The following is a 20427-nucleotide window of genomic DNA, read 5'->3' on the forward strand; positions in this document are numbered from 1 at the left end:
CATCCCAAGTCTTCTGACTTCCAATCTCGTAATCTTTCCACTGGGCCATGCTGCCTCAACTTGTGATCTTTGCACTGAATGCACCGATGATGGAAACTCGGTCAGGAATGATGGCTGAGCCTCAGTCTTCAGATTTCAGTCTAAGATTTGTTGCTGCCCATCGTGTTTCCAAGGGGGCACAGAATGGAATCAATTAATGGTATTTATTGAGCACTTTCTGTAAAAGCACTGTACTGAGTGCTTGGGAAAGTATAATGGAGTTGGTAGACATGACTCCTGCCCTCTAAGAACTTTCATATAGTAGAAGAATTTACAAGCAATTAGGTGGACAAGAGTGTAGTATATTGCTAAGTGTTCAAGTAGAAAGAGCATGGGCTTGAGAGTCAGAGGATGTGGGTTTTAATCCAGGCTCCACCACTTATCTGCTGTGAGACCTTGGGCAAGTCATTTCACTTCTCCATGCTTCAGTTTTCACATCTGTAAAATAGGGATTAAGACTGTGAGCCCCACCTGATTACCTCGTATCTACCCCAGGATTTAGAACATTACTTGGCACATAGTAAGTGCTTAACAAATACTGTTATTATTATTATTATTATTAATACTTACAGTCAAAGAGACTACAGCAGAGTGCCAGCAATTGACTGTCTTGGTAAGTGCTACTGACTTCGTTACTATGTTAACAAGCCATTTTATAGGCTTATCTTTGGACATCCCCATCTTACCAAATTCCCTCGATTTTTAGAAACTTTCACTGTTGTTGGCCACAAGGCCTATCTGGATTTAGGACCCAGACATCCTGATTCCCAGGGAAGTGCTCTTTCTCCTAACTCGACAGCAGGGGCTTAACTGCATAGACTTGAGATTTTATTTGAATGATACAATGCCCAGAGTTCTTTCTGTATCAGTGTACTAAGGAAACTGAAATGGAAATGTAAAAAAACCAGTGTGAGTGGGACACTGCAGGACAGTATTTTCCCCCTCAGACCTTTTTCCTAGCCTCCCTGGGACAGGATCCTCTGCTTGCAGAATGTGTTTTACCCTGAAGTCACATTGGAATTCAATTAGCACATTGTTAACTTGGTATTTCAGCTATTATTATTATTATTACTATTTCATTATGAAGTGATATTAATATTTATTAATTAATATTAGTTACTATATTTATTACTATGTTTGCTAAGTGTTTACTATGTGTAAAGCACTCTTCTAAGCAATGAGGTAGGTGCAAGTTAATCGGGTAGCACATAGACCCCAGCCCACATGGAGCTCAATGTCTAAATAGGAGTGGGAACAGGTATTGAATCCTCATTTTATAGTTGAGGAAACAGAGGCACATAGAAGTTAAGTGACCTGCCCAAGGTCACAGAGCAAGCATTTGGCAGAGCTGGGATTAAAACCCAGGTCCCAGTAATAATAATAATAATAATAATGGTATTCATTAAGCGCTTGCTATATGCCAGGCAATGTACTAAGCTGGAATGGTACTTAGCGCTGGGTTGGATACAACTGTATTGGGTTGGCAGATGCGGTAACAAACACAGAGAAGTGACTTCCCCAAGGCACACAGCAGACTAGTGGTGGAGCCGGGATTAGAACCCATGACCTTCTGACTCCCAGGCCTCTGCTCTATCCACTGTAAAATGAGGATCAAGACTGTGAGCCCCAAGTGGGACAACCTAATAACCTTGTAACCATCCCAGCATTCATAGCATTCATTCATTCATTCATTCATTCAATAGTATTTATTGAGCTCTTACTATGTGCAGAACACTGTACTAAGCGCTTGGAATGTACAAATCAGTAATAGATAGAGACAGTCCCTGCCCTTTGACGGGCTTCCAGTCTAATCGGGGGAGACAGACAGACAAGAACAATAGCAAATAAATAGAATCAAGGTGATGTACATCTCATTAACAAAATAAATAGGGTAATGAAAATATATACAGTTGAGTGGACAAGTACAGTGCTGAGGGGAGGGGAAGGGAGAGGGGGAGGAGCAGAGGGAAAGGGGTGAAAAGAGGGCTTAGTTGAGGAGAGGTGAAGGGGGGGGTGGAGGGGGAGCAGAGGGAGCAGAGGGAAAAGGGGAGCTCAGTCTGGAAAGGCCTCTTGGAGGAGGTGAGCTTTTAATAGGGTTTTGAAGAGGGGAAGATAATTAGTTTGGCGGAGGTGAGGAGGGAGGGCGTTCCAGGACCGTGGGAGGATGTGGCCCAGGGGTCGACGGCGGGATAGGCGAGAATGGGGGACAGTGAGGAGGTGGGCGGCAGAGGAGTGGAGTGTGCGGGGTGGGCAGTGGAAAGAGAGAAGGGAGGAGAGGTAGGAGGGGCAAGGTGATGGAGAACCTTGAAGCCTAGAGTGAGAAGTTTTTGTTTCATGTGGAGGTTGATAGGCAACCACTAGAGGTTTTTAAGAAGGGGAGTGACATGCCCAGAGTGTTTCTACAGGAAGATGAGCCGGGAAGTGGAATGAAGAATAGAGTGGAGAGGGGAGAGACAGGAGGAAGGGAGATCAGAGAGAAGGCTGACACAATAATCCAGCCGGGATATTATGAGAGCCTGTAACAGTAAGATAGCTGTTTGGGTGGAGAGGAAAGGGCGGATCTTAGCGATATTATAAAGGTGAGACCAGCAGGTCTTGGTGACGGATCGGATGTGTGGGGTGAACGAGAGAGCCGAGTCAAAGATGACACCGAGGTTGCGGGCCTGAAAGACGGGAAGGATGGTCATGCCATCCACAGTGATAGGGAAGTCAGGAAGAGGACAGGGGTTGGGAGGGAAGATGAGGAGCTCAGTTTTGGCTATGTTGAGTTTTAGGTGGCGGGCAGATATCCGGATAGAGACGTCTTGGAGGCAGGAGGAGATACGAGCCTGAAGGGAGGGGGAGAGGACAGGGGCAGAGATGTAGATCTGTGTGTCATCTGCATAGAGATGATAGTTGTAGCCGGGAGAGTGGATGAGTTCACCAATGAAGTGAGTGTAGATGGAGAACAGAAGAGGGCCAAGAACTGACCCTTGGGGAACCCCAACAGTTAGAGGATGGGAGGGGGAGGAGGAGCCTGCGAAGGAGACCGAGAATGAACGGCCAGAGAGATAAGAGAGGAACCAGGAGAGGACGGAGTCCGTGAAGCCAAGGTGAGATAAAGTGTGGAGGAGAAGGGGATGAGCAACAGTCAGTGCTTGGTACATAGTAAGGACTTAACAAATACCTTTCACAATATCGACAAGATCCACCCTTTCCTCTCCATCCAAATTACTATCGTGCTGGTACAAGCTTTCATAATATCCCAACTGGATTTTTGTGTCAGCCTCCTCTCAGATCTCCCTTCCTCCTGTCTCTTCCTGCTCCAGTCTATTCTTCATTCCGCTGCCCGGATCATCTTCCTACAGAAACAGTCTGGGCGCGTCACTCCCCTCCTCAAAAATCTCCAGTGATTGCCTATCAACCTTCACATGAAACAAAAACTCCTCACTCTTGGCTTCAAATCTCTCCATCACCTTGCCCCCTCCTACCTCATTTCCCTTCTCTCCTTGTACAGCCCACCCGTACGCTCTGCTCCTCCGCCTCTCACCTCCTCCTGGTCTCCTGTTCGCGCCTGTCCTGCCGTTGACCCCTGGCTCACGTCCTACCTCTGTCCTGGATTGCCCTCCCTCCTCACATCCGCCAAACTCTTTTCCCCTCTTCAAGGCCCTACTGAGAGCTCACCTCCTCCAGGGGGCCTTGCCAGACTGAGCTTTTCCTTTCCCTCTGCTCCTCCTCCCCTCCCTATTCCCCCTTTTCCCGCCTTCTGCTCTTCCCCTTTCCCCTCCCCACGGCATTTGTGCATATTTGTATATTTTATTTATTACTTTATTTTGTTGTGGATGTGTATGTATCTATGATTCAATTAATCTTGATGATATTGAGACCAGACTACTTGCTTTGTTTTATTCTGTTTTGTTTTGTTGCCTGTCTCCTCAGTTTAGACTGTGAGCCCGTTGTTGTGCAGGGATTGTCTCTATCTGTTGCCAAATTGTACATTCCAAGAGCTTAGTACAGTGCTCTGCACATAGTAAGTGCTCAATAAATACAATTGAATGAATGAATGCTTTGTAAATAAATTTCTAGGTCTGGATGTCACATTCAATTTAAATTTCAAACTCACTGAATCAAGGAATGTGTTCTTCTCTGCTGTTCTACTTTACTACTCACTAGGCATTTAGTAGGTTGCTCAGTCAATACCAGTAGTTGATTCGTTTATCAAAATTTTTTTTCTTATCTAATCATGGAAGGCATCTTGAAGAAGTTGACTTCAGATCTAAACACTGAAGGGATCTGAAATTGACATAAATTTGGTTAAAGGTGGTTATAATAATAATAATAATTGTTAGATGCATACTATGTGTCAAGCAATGTGCTAAGCACTGGGATAGATTCAATAAAATCAAATCAGATACCCTTCCTATCCCACATGAAACTCAAAAATCTGAGGGAGAAGAAAAGAAGTATTGTATCCCTATTTTACAGACAAGGAAACTTGAGTTACAAGGAAATTATGTGTTAAATCTGTGGGATGTGTTTCTATGGGGAGTTGGGCAAGCAGAATTTGTTGGTTGATTCAAGAGAGACTGAGGTAAATTCATGATGAATAGCCAGTAATAGGTCACTAAAAGTAAGGTAGGGGTTGAAGAGGGAAACATTTGAGATTTTGAATGGCTCACCCCCAGCCACACAATTGGATATTACCAAAATTAATGTTGTCCCCTGAGCATGCGCAAGATGTGGCGAACCTTGGGAGGGGGAGGGTGGAGTGGGGGGAAGGGGGGACAAAGTCTGGGAATAAAGGCTGCTTTTCTGTAGAAGCTTGCCCAACATCTGCTCCTCTGGGCCTGCTACTCCAAAGGGTGACTCATCCTCCCTGTATGCTTCCTCGACCACCTACTATCAGCCTGCAATTAAGGCAAGCTCTTTCCCAAGGTCTGGTTGTGCATCTTCCAGTGTTGTTGTAACAGGACGGGCCAAGCCCAGCCTGCCGGAGCCAACAGTCCTTTGTATCAGACAGTGTTCAAAAATCAGTCTCTACCTGGAGACCCCTCACCTGTCCTGGAAACAGATGTGGACAAGGAACAATTCTGTGTTGTGCAGTAGCTGGATTAATTCTGGAAATAAGAGAGGTTTAAGGAAGGGGCTAAACCCATGTCCTCCTTCTGACCTGGCACTTCCTCCCAATTCATATCCAACAGACAATCACTCCCCACCTTCAGAGCCTTGTTAAACTCACGTCTCCCTCAAGAGTCCTTCCCCTACTTAGCTCTCATTTCCTCTTCTCCCTCTCCCTTCTGCGTTGTCCTTGCACTTGACCTTTACCCTTTATTCATCCTTCCCTCAGCCCCACAGCACTTAAGTACATATCTGTAATTTATTTTAAAACCTATCTCCTCTTTGAGACTACTTCTGGTCAGGCAACGTGCCTAGTAACTCTGTTGTATTATACTCTCCCAAGCACTTGGCCCAGTGCTCTGCACATAGTGAGCCCTTAATCGATTTGATTGATTGATCAGAGAATGCTTGAGATTTATAAGAGGTGTTTAGAGAACATGCTCTGCTGTGGTAATTGATGTAGACTGACCAGTAGAACTAGCAATGTACTAGGATTTTTTTTTCCCTCAACTTGAAATTACCCTCAACTGTTTACTTCCAGAGTCACCCCACAACAGTAATAAACATGATGTTGATGATAATAATTATAATAATAATTGTAGTATTTGTTAAATGCTTATTATGAGCCAGGAACTGTGCTACCTGTTGGGGTGGATACAAGTAAATAGGGTTGGACACAGTCCCTGTCCCACATGAGCTTCATAGTGTCAATCCTCATTTTACAGATGAGGTAACTGAAGCCCAGAGAAGTGAAGTGACTTGCCCAAGATCACACAGCAGACAAGTGGCAGAGTTGGAATTAGAACACATGACCTTCTGACTCCCAGGCCCATGCTTTATCCATTATACCATGCTGTTCCTCATAATCATTCCCTTCTCCCCACTGTGAGGAAAACACATGAAAGTCAAAATGGCCTTGAATCCCTGAGCCCCTGGAAGATTTTATTTTGTTAATTTCCCACTGGCCCCACAGAAAATTTCCATCAATAAGAGCCAATCAACTAAATTTGTTGAGGGAGCATCCTGAACAAAGTGTTACAGTATTTAGAAAGGAGAAAAAAATCCTGGTCACTTCTGTTTAATGGGGGATGACATAACAAATACAACTCTACAAATATAATCTGCATACCAGGTAAGGTGGATACATCCAGAGGCCTTCCCTGACTAAGCCCTCCTTTCCTCTTCTCCCACTCCCTTCTATACTGTCCTGACTTGTTCCATTTATTCATCCCCTTTCCCAGCCCCACAGCATTTATGTACATATCTGTAATTCATTTATATTAATGTCTGTCTCCCCCTCTGGACTAGTGAGCTTGTTGTGGGGAAGGAATGTATCCATTGTACTCTACTATTGTACTTCCCAAGTGCTTAATACAGTGCTTTGTGCAGGATAAGCACTTATTAAATACAACTGAATGAATGAATGAATACTCTCCACACAGTAAGTTCTCAATAAATAATTACTGATTGCCTGACTGACCCAGATGACAGAAATATATCCACAGCAGTGAAGGAAATCCAAGGGACAGAAACGTAGGTCTTCACAGGTAGTCCTGTCCAGAAAACTCTAACATCTAGGAAGGGAGTCTGGGCGATACCTGAGATGTTCAAGGAAGCCACTTCATCTGTTTTCCCTTATATCTGAAATCTCTATTCCCTCTGGAAAGTGCATGCCATGAATTAGTGATACGGTCTTTACAAAACTCATGAATAAAAGAAGAGACAGTGAAAATAAAAGAAGAGAAGTCCTGGCTCTGCCATTTGCCTCCTGGGTGAACTCTGGTATGTCCTTTCACTTCTCATTGCCTCAGTTTCCTCATCTGTAAAGCAAGGAATCAGTACCTGTTTCCTTCACCTTAGACTTTGAGTTCCTTGTGGGACAGGGATTGTGTTGTCCAGATTATAGTGAATGTACCCCAGCTCTGCCCTCTCAGAGTCACCCCTGTAGAGTTTCCAGTACTCTATGTCTCAACTACAGGAGGGAGAGTCAAGCAGAGGCCTACCCAATCCATTCTTAGCTTGGGCAGGGGCTAGAGAATGGAAGACAATCTGTTACAAGTCAAAACTCACCTGTGCTGAGCAGCAGCAGCATGGAAGAGAGTCGAGGGCAGAGGCTCATTTACTGAGCAGAATGAAGCAATGGTAAACCACTTCTGTATTTTTTACCAAGAATTCTCTATGGATATGCTACCAGAACGATTGCTGATGGAAGTGGAGCATTCTGGGAAAAATGAGTCTATGGAGTCGCTATGTGTTGGACACAAATCGACAGCATAAAAGAACAACAACAAACCCAGCTCTTAGTACTGAGCTTGGCATATAGTAACAGATTAACAAAAACCACAATTATTATTATTAGAAAACCTTCTGATTAGATTTTCCTAGCTTTGGGTGTCCAGACTAGAGAGCCATGAAACCCAAAGTCAAATAGGTCAGTTTCTCTTGGGGCACGGTTTAACCTGAGTGATGCCAAAATAATCTGGAACAAATCCTTTCCTTTTCTTCACCGCAAATCTTTGTTCATCTTGAGGCTCCGACTTGAACCTGGGACTCGGAAATATTTTGGGTTAGGCTTATTCTTTCCTCCAGTAGTTTCTGGCTTGTTAGAAAGAAGAAAGAGCCAAAATATCACAAGACAGGCTCCCACCACTTTGTCTCTATGTCCCAGACAGGAAGCAGAAGTACTGGGAGTCTCCCAGGGAAGCTTGTTTTTTGTGAGATTTCCAATCTGGCTTTTAGGGACAAAAGAGATGGTGGTGAAGATGAATGGACAATTACAGTGGAGAGGAAGGGTCAAACTTTTGTAACCTAATTTATGAAAATGTGTCTCCCATTATGATGCATCACAACGTGGACATTTAGCTGCATGCACCTGGGGAGCTTTTACCAGCAGTCTGGCCACTAGTTTCAGGAAGTTGATTTAAGTGCTGCCATGTGGCTCCTTCTATCTTCCTTTGCTTCAACCCTGACTTCCTGAGAGCACCAAGGGAATGTTGGGGAAGTCCAAAGTTGATAGGACTCTATTTCTCCTTCTCACAAATGATCACAGCTGGAGCAATATTCCAATTCACTCCCTTTGGGAGTTTCTGAGGCCAGTGGGTGAGCAGAAGCAGATGTGAGACAGGGAAAGAAGGGGAAAAGATGGGCTCCCCTTCCCTCTCAGACCACCAGGGGAAACGATATCACCCCAGTCTGTCGAACAGGAAGGCAGAAAAAGCTAGTCCTTAAAATGTTGAGAAATATTCTGGGAAAAGGTGAAACCCTGAGTCTTTATTAGCTGTGAAGGGCTATTGTTTCATCTTCAGATTTTTGCTGTATAATTTTACTCTTTTGGGAGGGATTTGGGGACTGGCACCCAATTTTTCAAACACAGCATCACACGTCGATCAGATTTGCTATAGAGGCTATACATTTGAACCCACTTTAACACATATAGACACCTTTACATGTGCAGTGGAGAAGCAGCGTGGCGCAGGAGAAGCAGCGTGGCGCAGTGGAAAGAGCACGGGCTTTGGAGTCAGGGCTCATGAGTTCGAATCCCAGCTCGGCCACTTGTCAGCTGTGTGACTTTGGGCAAGTCACTTAACTTCTCTGTGCCTCAGTTCCCTCATCTGTAAAATGGGGATTAAGACTGTGAGCCCCACGTGGGACAACCTGATTCCCCTGTGTTTACCCCAGCGCTTAGAACAGTGCTCTGCACATAGTAAGCGCTTAACAAATACCAACATTATTATTATTATCATTTATATTTTTGGTATTTTCCACGAGTTCAATATTGTCTATACTTATTTTACCTCCTCACCCCATCTTTTCCTTGCCCCGCCCTTCTTAAATTGTAAGCTTCTTGAAGGGAAAGTTTACTATAATTCCTCTGCCTTTTTCTCTAGTCCAAGATCCAGGACTGCTCCCCAGAGGGTTCTCAATCATTTATGATGAAGTTGATGATGTGACATAACTTGCTTTTGGCTTTAACAGCATAGTTTAGTGAATAGAGCATGGGCTTGGGAGTCGGAAGGACTAGGAGTCTAATCCTGACTGCTACTTGTCTGCTGAGTGACCTTGGGCATGACTATTCACTTTTCTGGGCTTCAATTCCCTGATCTGTAAAATTGGGATTATGACGGTGAGCCCCACATGAGACAGGGACTGTGTCCAACCCAATTTGCTTTTAACCACCCCAGAGTTTAGTAGAGTGCCTGGTACATAATAAGTGTTTAACAAATACCACAATTATTATTATTATTATTAATTCACTTCTCTGTACCTCAGTTACCTCATCTGTAAAATGGGGATCAAGGCTGTGAGCCCCATGTGGGTCCCTGTCTCTAACCTGATTTGCTTTTATCCCCCCCCAGCACTTAGTACAGTGCCTAACACATAGTAAGCACATAACAAATACCATAATTCTTTAAGACACTCATTCAGCTCTCCCACTCCTAACTTGTCTTGCCAATCTCCTACTACAACTCAACCCCCACACTTCTCTACCACCAACTTATTTACTGTTCTCATTCTCATCTTTCTCATAACCAAACCCTTGTCCACATCCTCCTTCAGGCCTGGAACTCCCTCTCTTTTCATACCTGACAGACCACCACTTTCTCCACCCTCAAAGTCTTACTAAAATCATAATTCCTCAAAGAGGTCTTCCTTGAATAAGCCCTCACTTCACCTTTTAGCCCTCCCTTCTGTGTTAACTATAAGCTTGAAACTGTAGCCCTTAAACATTAGGAATACCAGACTTACAACATTTATGTAAGTGTCTTTAGACACTATCATTTCCCCTTTCTAAAATTCATTTTGAAGTCTGTCTCCCCCTACAGACTACAAGCTCCTTACATTGAGCAATAATTGCAGTACCTGTAAAGCACTTATTCACTGTGCTAATCACTGGGGTAGAAACAAGATAATAAGGTTGGAAATAGTCTCTGTCCCATATCGGGCTCGGACACAGTCTAAGTAGAAGGGAGTAGAATTATATCCCTAATTTGCAAATGAGGAAGCTGTGGCACAGAAAAGTTAAGTATTTGCCCAAGGTCACACAGCAAAAAAACAAAAAAGGTCAAGCGGGTATTAAAACCAGCCCCTCTGACTACCAGACCTTTGCTTTTTCACTAGTCCACACTCTTGCCTATCCACTTTATTGTATTGATGATGATGATAATACTTGTTATGTGCTTACTATGTGCCAAACTCTGTTCTAAGTGCTGGGGTGCATACAAGATAATCAGGTTGTCCCACGGGCTCAAAGTCTTAATCCCCATTTTACAGATGAGGTACCTGAGTCACATAGAAGTTAACTGACTTTCCCACAGTCACACAGCAGGCAAGTGGCGGAGACATGATTAGAACCCACAACCTCTGACTCCCAAGCCCAGGCTCTTTTCACTAAGCCACACTCTTTCTCTTGTATTGTACTTTGCCATATTTAGTACAGTGTTTGGCACACAGAAAGTGCTGAATACCAACTGGTTGATTTAAAAATTACCTTTGACTCCAAAGTCACAGGCAAAGAAATCATCTGAGCCCAATTCTCCCCACCTCAAATGAGAATGGACCAGTGGGTGCCCATGGAAAATGCGACCTAGGCTGTATGATGGGATGGGACTGAGTGCCTGTTATGTGCAGAGTTTCTACTACCGATCTATCCAATCATTAGTATTTACTGAGTGCTTACTGGGTAAGGAGCACTTACAAAGCGAATGGAAGAGCACAGTAGCCATAGTTAGACAAGATTCCTGCAATCAAGGAGTTTACTGTCTTGTGGGGCAAACATGAAAATAATTTTCAGAAAGAAGGATGAAGCATAGAGGGATATGTTCTAAGTTAGTGCTTAAGCAATAGGCTATGTACAACATGTCCAAAAGAGCTTTGGCTGGTTGTGATAAAAGAAGGAATATAAATTGTGATCCCGGCTACCGCTAGATTGTAAACTCAATGCTCCAGGTATATGAATATCTATTGCCCTTTTTTAATGGTATTTGTTTAATGCTTACTGTGTGCCAGGCACCGTACTAAGCGCGGGGGTAGATAGAAGCTAATCATGTTGGGCACAGTCCATGTCCCACATGGGGCTCACAGTCTTCATCCCCATTTTACAGAGAAGTGGTCACACAGTAGACAAGTGGCAGAGTAGGGATTAGAACTCAGGTCCTTCTGACTCCCAGGCCTGATCTCTATCCACTAGATGACACTGTTTATCCTTGTTCTTCCAAGTGTTTATCATATTGTTCTGCACATAGCAGATAATAATATTGATTGATTAAGGAGTTTACAATATTTGCAGGAGTCAGCGGTAGTTGCCCCCCTCTCTGAATCTCCCCATGGTACACTGCAGGGATATGAGGAGGTCAAACGATAGAAGAGGCACATTTTAGATAGGTTTGTGCTGGTCTTGGGCTTTACAATCAAACCATGATTATAAAGACAGGATCAGTGAGGCCCTGCAGCTAAACTGTCCCATTTTAAAGCAGGCTATTCTGTGTCTGCTGAGATTAACCAGGGGAATCAGGCTCTTTATTATCATTCAGATCTTACAATACATGTTATGGGCAGCACTAATAATGTTGGTATTTGTTAAGCGCTTAGTATGTGCCGAGCACTGTTCTAAGCGCTGGGGTAGACATAGGGGAATCATGTTGTCCCACGTGGGGCTCACAGTCTTAATCCCCTTTTACAGATGAGGTAACTGAGGCCCAGAGAAGTGAAGTGACTTGCCCACAGTCACACAGCTGACAAGTGGCCGAGCCGGGATTCGAACTCATGACCTCTGACTCTAAAGCCCGTGCTCTTTCCACTGAGCCACGCTGCTTCTCTACACTAACTTCTCTAACACTACAGAGTTAGTTCCCTGAATGCAGTTCCAATCGAGTGGTTCCTATACAGGAATAAAGTGATTCTAGATGAAATTGTCTTGGAATGCTTCCCAACATATGTCGAAAGTTGATTTGATTTGCTTCCATAATTTAAATCTGCTAATTCAGTTAAATCATTTTGGACGATGATCATCAATTTGACCAGGTAAACTCTGCTAGTGAGAGAGAGGACTTCCTCTTCCCTGAAAGTTTGGAAAGAAAAGTCTGAACTTAGGCTATTTAAATTGCACCCAAAATGAACCTTTCTTGAGTTTAAAGACATTTCCTAAAGACTGTGTTCTGACCCCAACTCTTTTGGACAGAACCCAGATGGTAATTTTCCAGATGCCTCAGTAAATACCAGTGTGGCCTATTTTCACCCAGGTTTGGATTGTTTTGGTAAGATAAAGCACCAGATTCCAGTTTCGTATCTCCATCTCCCTCTTTCCTAAGAAAACAATACACTGTACTAATCTCAGTGTAGCAAACAATAACATTTTGCAATTACAGGCTCCAGAGAAGTTTGTAGAGGAAGTTAGTGATTTGGTGGTTGCATGAGGTTAGACAAGAGAGATTTAAAAATACCAAACAACTAGTCCTTTCATATTTAAAAGGCACAACATGTATTTTTACTTACATATTTAAAGGGTCTAAGTATTAGCGTAAAATCTACAAGATCAGATGTCTAAGAGTCTTTTGTGACAACTTCTTCTCAACAAAGTCACTCATTGTCTTAAAAGAATGTCCTCAAATTACAGAGGCCATAGTCCACATTTTGAATTGATGAGCTGCACTGCAATACTTTTGAAAATGAAATTCATTGTTGAGTATCTAAAATATTTTTTTAACTTCCCTTTTAGATGGATGAATCTTGATTTTTTTTCAATAATGATGATAGTAATAATTATGGTACTTGTTACGTGCTTAATATATGCCAAGCACTGATCTAAGCCCTGGGGATGATACAGGTTATTCAGGTTGGATGTAGTCCCTGTCCTATATGGGGTTCACACTCATCCCCATTTTACAGATGAAGTAACTGAGGCAGAGAAGTTGAGTGACTTGCTCAAGGTCACACAGCAGACATGTGGCAGAGCTGGGATAAGAATCCAGGTCCTACATTTGCTGCCTGCTTTTTTGCCTTCCATCCCTTTTTATTCATTCAATAGTATTTACTCAGCGCTTACTATGTGCAGAGCACTCTACTAAGCGCTTGGAATGAACAAGTCGGCAACAGATAGAGACAGTCCCTGCCATTTGACGGGCTTACAGTCTAATCTAGTCTTTTTAGACTGTGACCCTGCCCTATCTGTTGCCAAATTGTGCTTTCCAAGTGCTTAGTACAGTGCTCTGCACATAGTAAACACTTAATAAATACGATTGATTGAATGAATGAATGAATGAATGAATATTCTGGGCATTCCACAAGGGTCTATTCTGTTTCCTAATCTTCCTGAATACAGACTTTCTTTGGGACTTCAACTGATCACATGGCTTCAGCTGCCAAATCTACATGTCTAACTTTGGTCTTTTATCTAAGATACAATCTTGCATCTCCACTTTACTCCACATCATCACCACCTGGATGTCCTTTGAACAACTTAAACTCAGTAAGTCCAAATTGGAATTTACTAATCTCCCTGTCTAAACTGATTCCTCTTTCTAACTTTCCCATATCCATCAGTAAAATCACTATGCTCCCTGCCCCTGAAAGTACAACCCTGGTATTTTCTTGGACTCAATGAAGCAGCCAATCAATCATATATATATTGAGTGCTTACTATGTAGAAATACCTGTACTAAGCACTTGGAAGAGTACAGTATGACACAGCTGGTAAACACATTTGCTACCCACAATAAACTTACAGCCCCCACAGGCATTAATATAAATAAATTACAGATATGCACATAGTGCTTTTGGGCTAAGGGAGGGATGAATTAAGGGTGAAAAATGACACAGAAGGGAGTCAGAGAAGAGGAAATACGGGCTTAGCTGGAGAAGGCCTCTTGGAAGCAATGCACTTTTAATAAGGCTTTGAAGATCGGGAGAGTGATTTCTTTCAGATATGAAGAGGGAGGGTGTTTCAGGCCAGAGGCTGGATGTAGGCAAGAGATCAGTGGCAAGATAGATAAAATCAAGATACATTAAGTAGATTGGCATTCTAGGAGCGAAGTGCACAGGCTGGGTTGTAGTAGGAAATCAGGGAGTTAAGGTAGGAGGAGGTGAGGTGGTTGAGTTCTTTAAAGCCAGTGGAAAGGAGTTTCTGTTTGATGTGGAGGTGGATGGAAAATCACTGGAATTTCCTAAGGGGTGCTCACCTTATAAACACTATCGCCTCTTTCCTCCTCCCCTCCTTAACTTCTATCTTTCACCACTCACTCTCCAACGGCTTCTTCTCCTTTTCCTTCAAACATGTCCATGTCTCCCCAACCTAAAAACCCCTCTCTTGACCCCACTTCCCTTCCAGTTATCATCCTATCTCCCTCCTACCCTTCCTTTCCAAACTCCTAGAATGAGTCGTCTACACTTGCTGCCTTGAATTCCTCAACTCCAACTCTCTCCCGGACCCTCTCCAATCTGGCTTCCAAACCCTCCATTCTACCAAAACTGCCCTCTCAAAGGTCACCCATGACCTCCTTCTTGCCAAATCCAACGGTTCCTACTCTCTCCTAATCCTCCTCAACCTCTCAGCTGCCTTTGACACTGTTGACCATCCCCTTCTCCTCCACACTTCATCTTACCTTGGCTTCACTGACTCTATCCTCTCCTGGTTCTCTTATCTTTCTGGCCGTTCATTCTCTATATCCTTTGAGGGCTTCTCCTCCCCCTCCTATCCACTGACTGTAGGGGTTCCTCAAGGGTCAGTTCTTGGTCCTCTTTTGTTTCTCCATCTATACTCACTCCCTCGGTGAACTCATTCACTTCCACAGCTTCAACTATCATCTCTACACAGATGACACCCAAATCTATATCTCCTCTCCTGTTCTCTCCCCCTCCAGGCATATATCTCCTCCTTCCTCCAGGATGACTCCACCTGGATGTCTGCCTGCCACCTAAAACTCAACATATCTCAAACTGAGCTCCTTATCTTCGCTCCCAAACCCTGGCCTCTCCCTGACTTCCCTGTCACTGTGGACGGCACTACCATCCTTCCCATCTCACAGGCCCGCAACCTTGGTGTCATCCTTGACTCAGTTCTCTCATTCATCCCACACATCCAATCTGTCACCAACACCTGCTGGTCTCACCTTTACAATATTGCCAAGATCTGCCCTTTCCTCTCTTTCCAAACTACTACTTTGCTGGTACTAGCTCTCATAATATCCCGGCTGGATTATTGTGTCAGCATCCTCTCAGTTCTCCCTTCCTCCTGTCTCTCCCTACTCCCATCAATTCTTCATTCTGCTGCCTGGATCATCTTCCTCAAAAACCTGCAGTGTTTGCTTATCAACCTTCACATGAAACAAAAACTCTTCATTCTTGATTTCAAAACTCTCCATCACCCTGCCCTCTACCTCACCTCCCTTCTTTCTACTGCCCACCCCGTACATTCCGCTCCTCTGCTGCTCACCTCCTCATGGTCCCCTGTTCGTGTCTATCCCGCCATCGACCCCTGGCCCACATCCTACTGCTGTCCTGGAATGTCCTCCCTCCACCAAACTAACTCTCTTCCCCTCTTCAAGGCCCTGCTAAGAGCTCACCTCCTCCAGGAGACCTTCCAAGACTGAACACCCTTTACCTCTGCTCCTCCTCCCCTCCCCCCAAACCCTCTGCTCTTCCCCCTTCCCCTCCCCTCAGCACTGTGCATATTTGTATATATTATTACCCTATTTAGCTTGTTAATGAGGTGTATATCTCCATGATTCTATTTATCTTGATGATGTTTTCTTGTTTTGTTTTGTTCTGTTCTGCTTTGCTATCTCCCCCATTTAGACTGTGAGCCCGTTATTGGGCAGGGATTGTCTTTATGTGTTGCTGAATTGTACATTCCAAGTGATTAGTACAGTGCTCTGCACATAATAAGCACTCAATAAATACTATTGATTGAATAAATGAATGAATGAGTGGGGGAACATGGATTGAGCATTTTTGTAGAAAAATGATGCAGGCAGTAGAGTGAAGTATGGACTGAAGTGGGAAGATACAAGAGGCAGGGAGGTCAGCAAGGAGGCTGGTAGAGTAGTCAAGGTGAGTTAGGATAAGTACTTGGGTTAATAAGGTAACAATTTAGGTGCAGAAGGAATGGCAGATTTTAGTGATTTTGTGAAGGTTGAACCTGACAGAATTTGGTGACAGGTTGACTATATTTGTTGAATGAGAGAGAAGAGTTAAGGATAATACCAAGGATATGGATTTGTGAGATAGGGAAGTTGGAGGTGCTGACTACAGTGATGGAAAGTCAGGTGGAGGAAAGGGTTTGGGTGGGAAGAGAAGGAGCTCTGTCTTGGACATGTTAAGTTTGAGGTGTCAAAGGGATAACCAAGTAGAAATGTTCTGAAAGCAGAACAAATTGTGAGACTTTAGAGAAGGAGAGAGATCATGGCTGGAGAAGTAGATTTGGGAGTCATCCTCATTGAAATGATAGTTTTTTTATGGTATTTGTTAAGTGTTTACTCTATGCCAGGCACTATACTAAGCATTAGGGTAGATACAGGTTATCAGGTTGGATGTGGTCCCTATTCCGCCTGGGGCTTACAGTCTTAATTCTCCTTTTCACAGTTGAGTACTGAAGCACAGAGAAGTGACTTTCCCAAGTTCACACAGCAGACAAATGGCAAAACTGGAATTAGAACCCAGATCCTTCTAACTCCTAGGCCTGTGATCTATCCACTAGGCCAAGCTGCTTCTCTTAGTTGAAGCCATGGAAAGAAATGAGTTCTCCAAGAGAGTGGGTATAGATGGAGAATAGAAGGGGACCCAAAACTGAGCCTTGAAGGATTCCCATAGGTAAGAGGTGGGAGGAAAGGAGGAGTCTGTGAAAGAGACTGAGAATGAGTGGCCAGAGAGACAAGATGAGAACCAGGAGAGGACAGTGTCAGTGAAGCCAAGGTTGGTTACTGTGTCCAGGAGAAGGTGGTGTTTGTTAGTGTTGAGGTCAGCTGAGCAGTCAAGGAGGATTAGGATGAAGTACTGACCATTGGATTTGGCAAGAAAGTTATCACTGGGGACCTTTGAGAGGGCAATTTCAGTTGAGTGAAGGGAGTAAAAGCCAGATTGGAAGGGATCAAAAGGAGAATCAGAGGAGAGTAAGTGGAGGCAGTGGGGGTAGACAACTTGCTCTCCCACCTCTCTAATCTCCCACCTCTAATTACACCACTCACTGCTGCAAGGATTAGGATTATCTCTTTAAATGTCACTCAGCACACATCCCTCTTCTCCTCAAAGCCTTCTCCTGGCTTCTCATGCTCCTCTTAAGCAAAACCCTCACAATCAGCTTTAAGGGTGTCAGTCAAATTGTTCCATCTTACCACAAATGCTTAGTAGAGTACTCTGCACACGGTAAGCATTCAATGAATATCATTGATTGATTAATCGTCTATTTGCTCTCTTTGCCATTGACTCCCCAGATCATATTCTTCTTTCAATCAATCAATCAATAGTATTCATTGAGTGACTAATGCTTGCAGAGCACTGTACTAACCATTCGGGAAAGTGCAATGCATAGAGCTGCTAGACATGATCCTTGTCCACAAGGAACTTAAAGTGTACAGGTGGAAGAACATTAAAATAAATTACAGATTGGGGAAATGCTTCACTCTTGCCTCTCCTTCCCTCATCCTCTCCCCCAAACCTATTCCCCAGCTAGTAACTTCCTCCCTCCCTAACTAAATCAGACAAATCACAGCAATCTTCACATTCAGGCACCTTCTCCAACATGCCTTCCATGATTAGCTCCCATCACCCAAGTTGTGCAAACCCATCAGCAATATCCAGCATTTATACTCTGTCCATGGAAAGTATTCAATAAATATAATTGATTGATTTGTACACTCATTAATATACATCCTGAGCCCCTTTGATAAATGTGAGAGAAGTAGTGTGGCCTTGTGGAAAGACCAAAGGCCCTGGGAGTCAGAGGACCTGCATCGTAATGCTAACTTTGCCACTTCCCTGCTGTGTGATCTTGGGCAAGTCATTTAACTGCTCTGTGCCTTGGTTTCCTCATCTGTAAAATAAGGATTAGATACCTCTTCTCCCTGTAAGACCCAACTGGTACAGGGACTGTGTCCAATCTGATTATTTTTTCATCTACTGAGCACTTAGAACTGTGCTTACTACATAGTAAGCACTGAATTATTTTAATTATTCAACTATACAGTTAATTTCTCACTTTGATCATTCTATTTGTAAATATTCTTACTTCTTCCTCCATTATTAGAGGTTAAACTTGTTGTGGACGGTTATGTGTCTTTTACTTTCCAAGCATTTACTACAGTGCATTGTCTTCAGTAGGCAAAGAATTATATTATTCTTACTTACAAAAAATGTTATGAAATGCAGGATTTAGCTCTAATACCTGCTAGGAATACTCCATCAGAGGGATTGGAGATCAAGATTTTCCCAAATTTTGAAAAAAATCAACTACTCTGCATACAAAAGTGTTCCAACGTGTGAACAAATCAAACCAATACCCTTCTTCAAAGGATCATAAGCCCAGTTTGATTGGGAGAATGTAAATGCTTGAATTTATTGTGCATTTTGTGAACCTTGGCCCTTGGAAATCTGGAGTAAAAGGTGTTCCCAATTTCCATGCATGGAACACATCTATCAACTCTATTGTCTCGTGCTCCCCCAAGCTCTTAGTTTAGTGTTCTGGGCACAGTAAGCCCTCAGTAAGTATGATCTATTGATGTAGCCATAGCAGCAGAAAGGAGAAGAGGTGAAAGGTTGTGATCTCTTCAGTGATTTCAGAACTTTGGATACTTGTCCCATCTCTTTATTTAAACCTAATCTGGATGACATAAATTTCCGGGCATGTTTGAATTACTGGGTCCAAGATATATGGAATATGATCATCCTGATCATGAAGGCTACTAAGGGCCTGAAGCCTTCTCTGGGGCTATTAGAATCCAACAGAGAGAAAACTTAGAGGAATCAGACCTTCTTCCAGGGATTTCCCAGATTTCTGTGGAGCTCCCAAATTTCAGATTCCAACTCACTCTCCTCTCCTTGAAGGAGGACCCTATTGTGATGTTGGGAAACAGTGGCTTTTCCAGTAAATATTTGCTTAAGAGTATTGATGCTATTGTTATTGGTTTCAAAACACAGAGCAGAAAAATCTTAAAATAGAGGCATAGGTTAGTGCAACTGGGTATATCTGAAGTGAACAGGGAAAGAGTTAAAACTTACATCATTAAATTGTGGCTTGATTCTGCTTGTTCCCTTTGAAAAACATTTATATCTTGTCAAGTTGTCAGGCAACGAGTACAAAACACTAGTGTTAAACCAAAAGATAATAAGTTTAGAAACAAGGACAAAGTGAGAAAATATAAAGGTGTTGCCACATTCAGGCTATAAAACATTTGAGTGTTTTTCCACATGACGGTAAAACACTTTAGCAAAGAGGCATAGTATTTTTTTTCTTTATTTAAATAACCATATTGAATTCAAAAAATAATTCCACTTCTAACTTGTAATAGTCTCTTTGCTTTGGAACTATTAATACAGTATTAATTATAAGTGTTTAAGCTAAATTTCCATGTGGTAATTAATTATTTCCTAACTAATGGGGCAGGCTCACTGTTTTTACAGAAAACAGTTTTGTTGAATGAAAATGGTTGCTTTTCCTACACATTTTCCCCAAACTGCAAAACTAAACACTTTGGTCTCATGTCAGTGCTTTCTCACCCAGTGACAAAAGAAGTCACTCAAAGGAAGATGATACTTATCCACTTAATGTCTGTCACTAGTTGTCAAACTCATGGCTAGGAGATGTACTGCTTTAGAGAATCAGTCAATCAGTAAATTATATTTATTGAGCACTTACTGTGTGCAGAGCACTGTACTAAAGATTTGGAAGAATCCAATAGTTGGTACAAGAGTTGATAGAGAACTTGGGACTAACTACAAGGGACTTTCTTGAAGACGTGGCTCTTGGGCAAAACTATATGGTGAGATGATGGAGGCCAAGATTGTTACCCTGATAAAGTCCTAATTTTTTGACTTTAGGAGGATAAATGACCAGATTGACTCCTTGGGATAAGCCAAGTGGTTGGAAGCCATTTAGGGATTTCAAATTCCAATTATGAAACAATGTTGACATTCCTCCATTTCCTCTTAAATTACATGGATCATTTTCTGTGACCAAAGAAGTGGCATCCCCTTAAACTGTAAGCTAGTTGTGAATGTGTCTGTAAAAGTGTTATATTGTACTCTTCCAAGTGCTCTTCCCAAAATAAGCACTCAATAAAGATGAGTGATTGACTGTTTAATGAT

This window comes from Ornithorhynchus anatinus, chromosome 1 (assembly GCF_004115215.2).
Source record: "Ornithorhynchus anatinus isolate Pmale09 chromosome 1, mOrnAna1.pri.v4, whole genome shotgun sequence".
Classification (NCBI taxonomy): Eukaryota; Metazoa; Chordata; class Mammalia; order Monotremata; family Ornithorhynchidae; genus Ornithorhynchus; species Ornithorhynchus anatinus.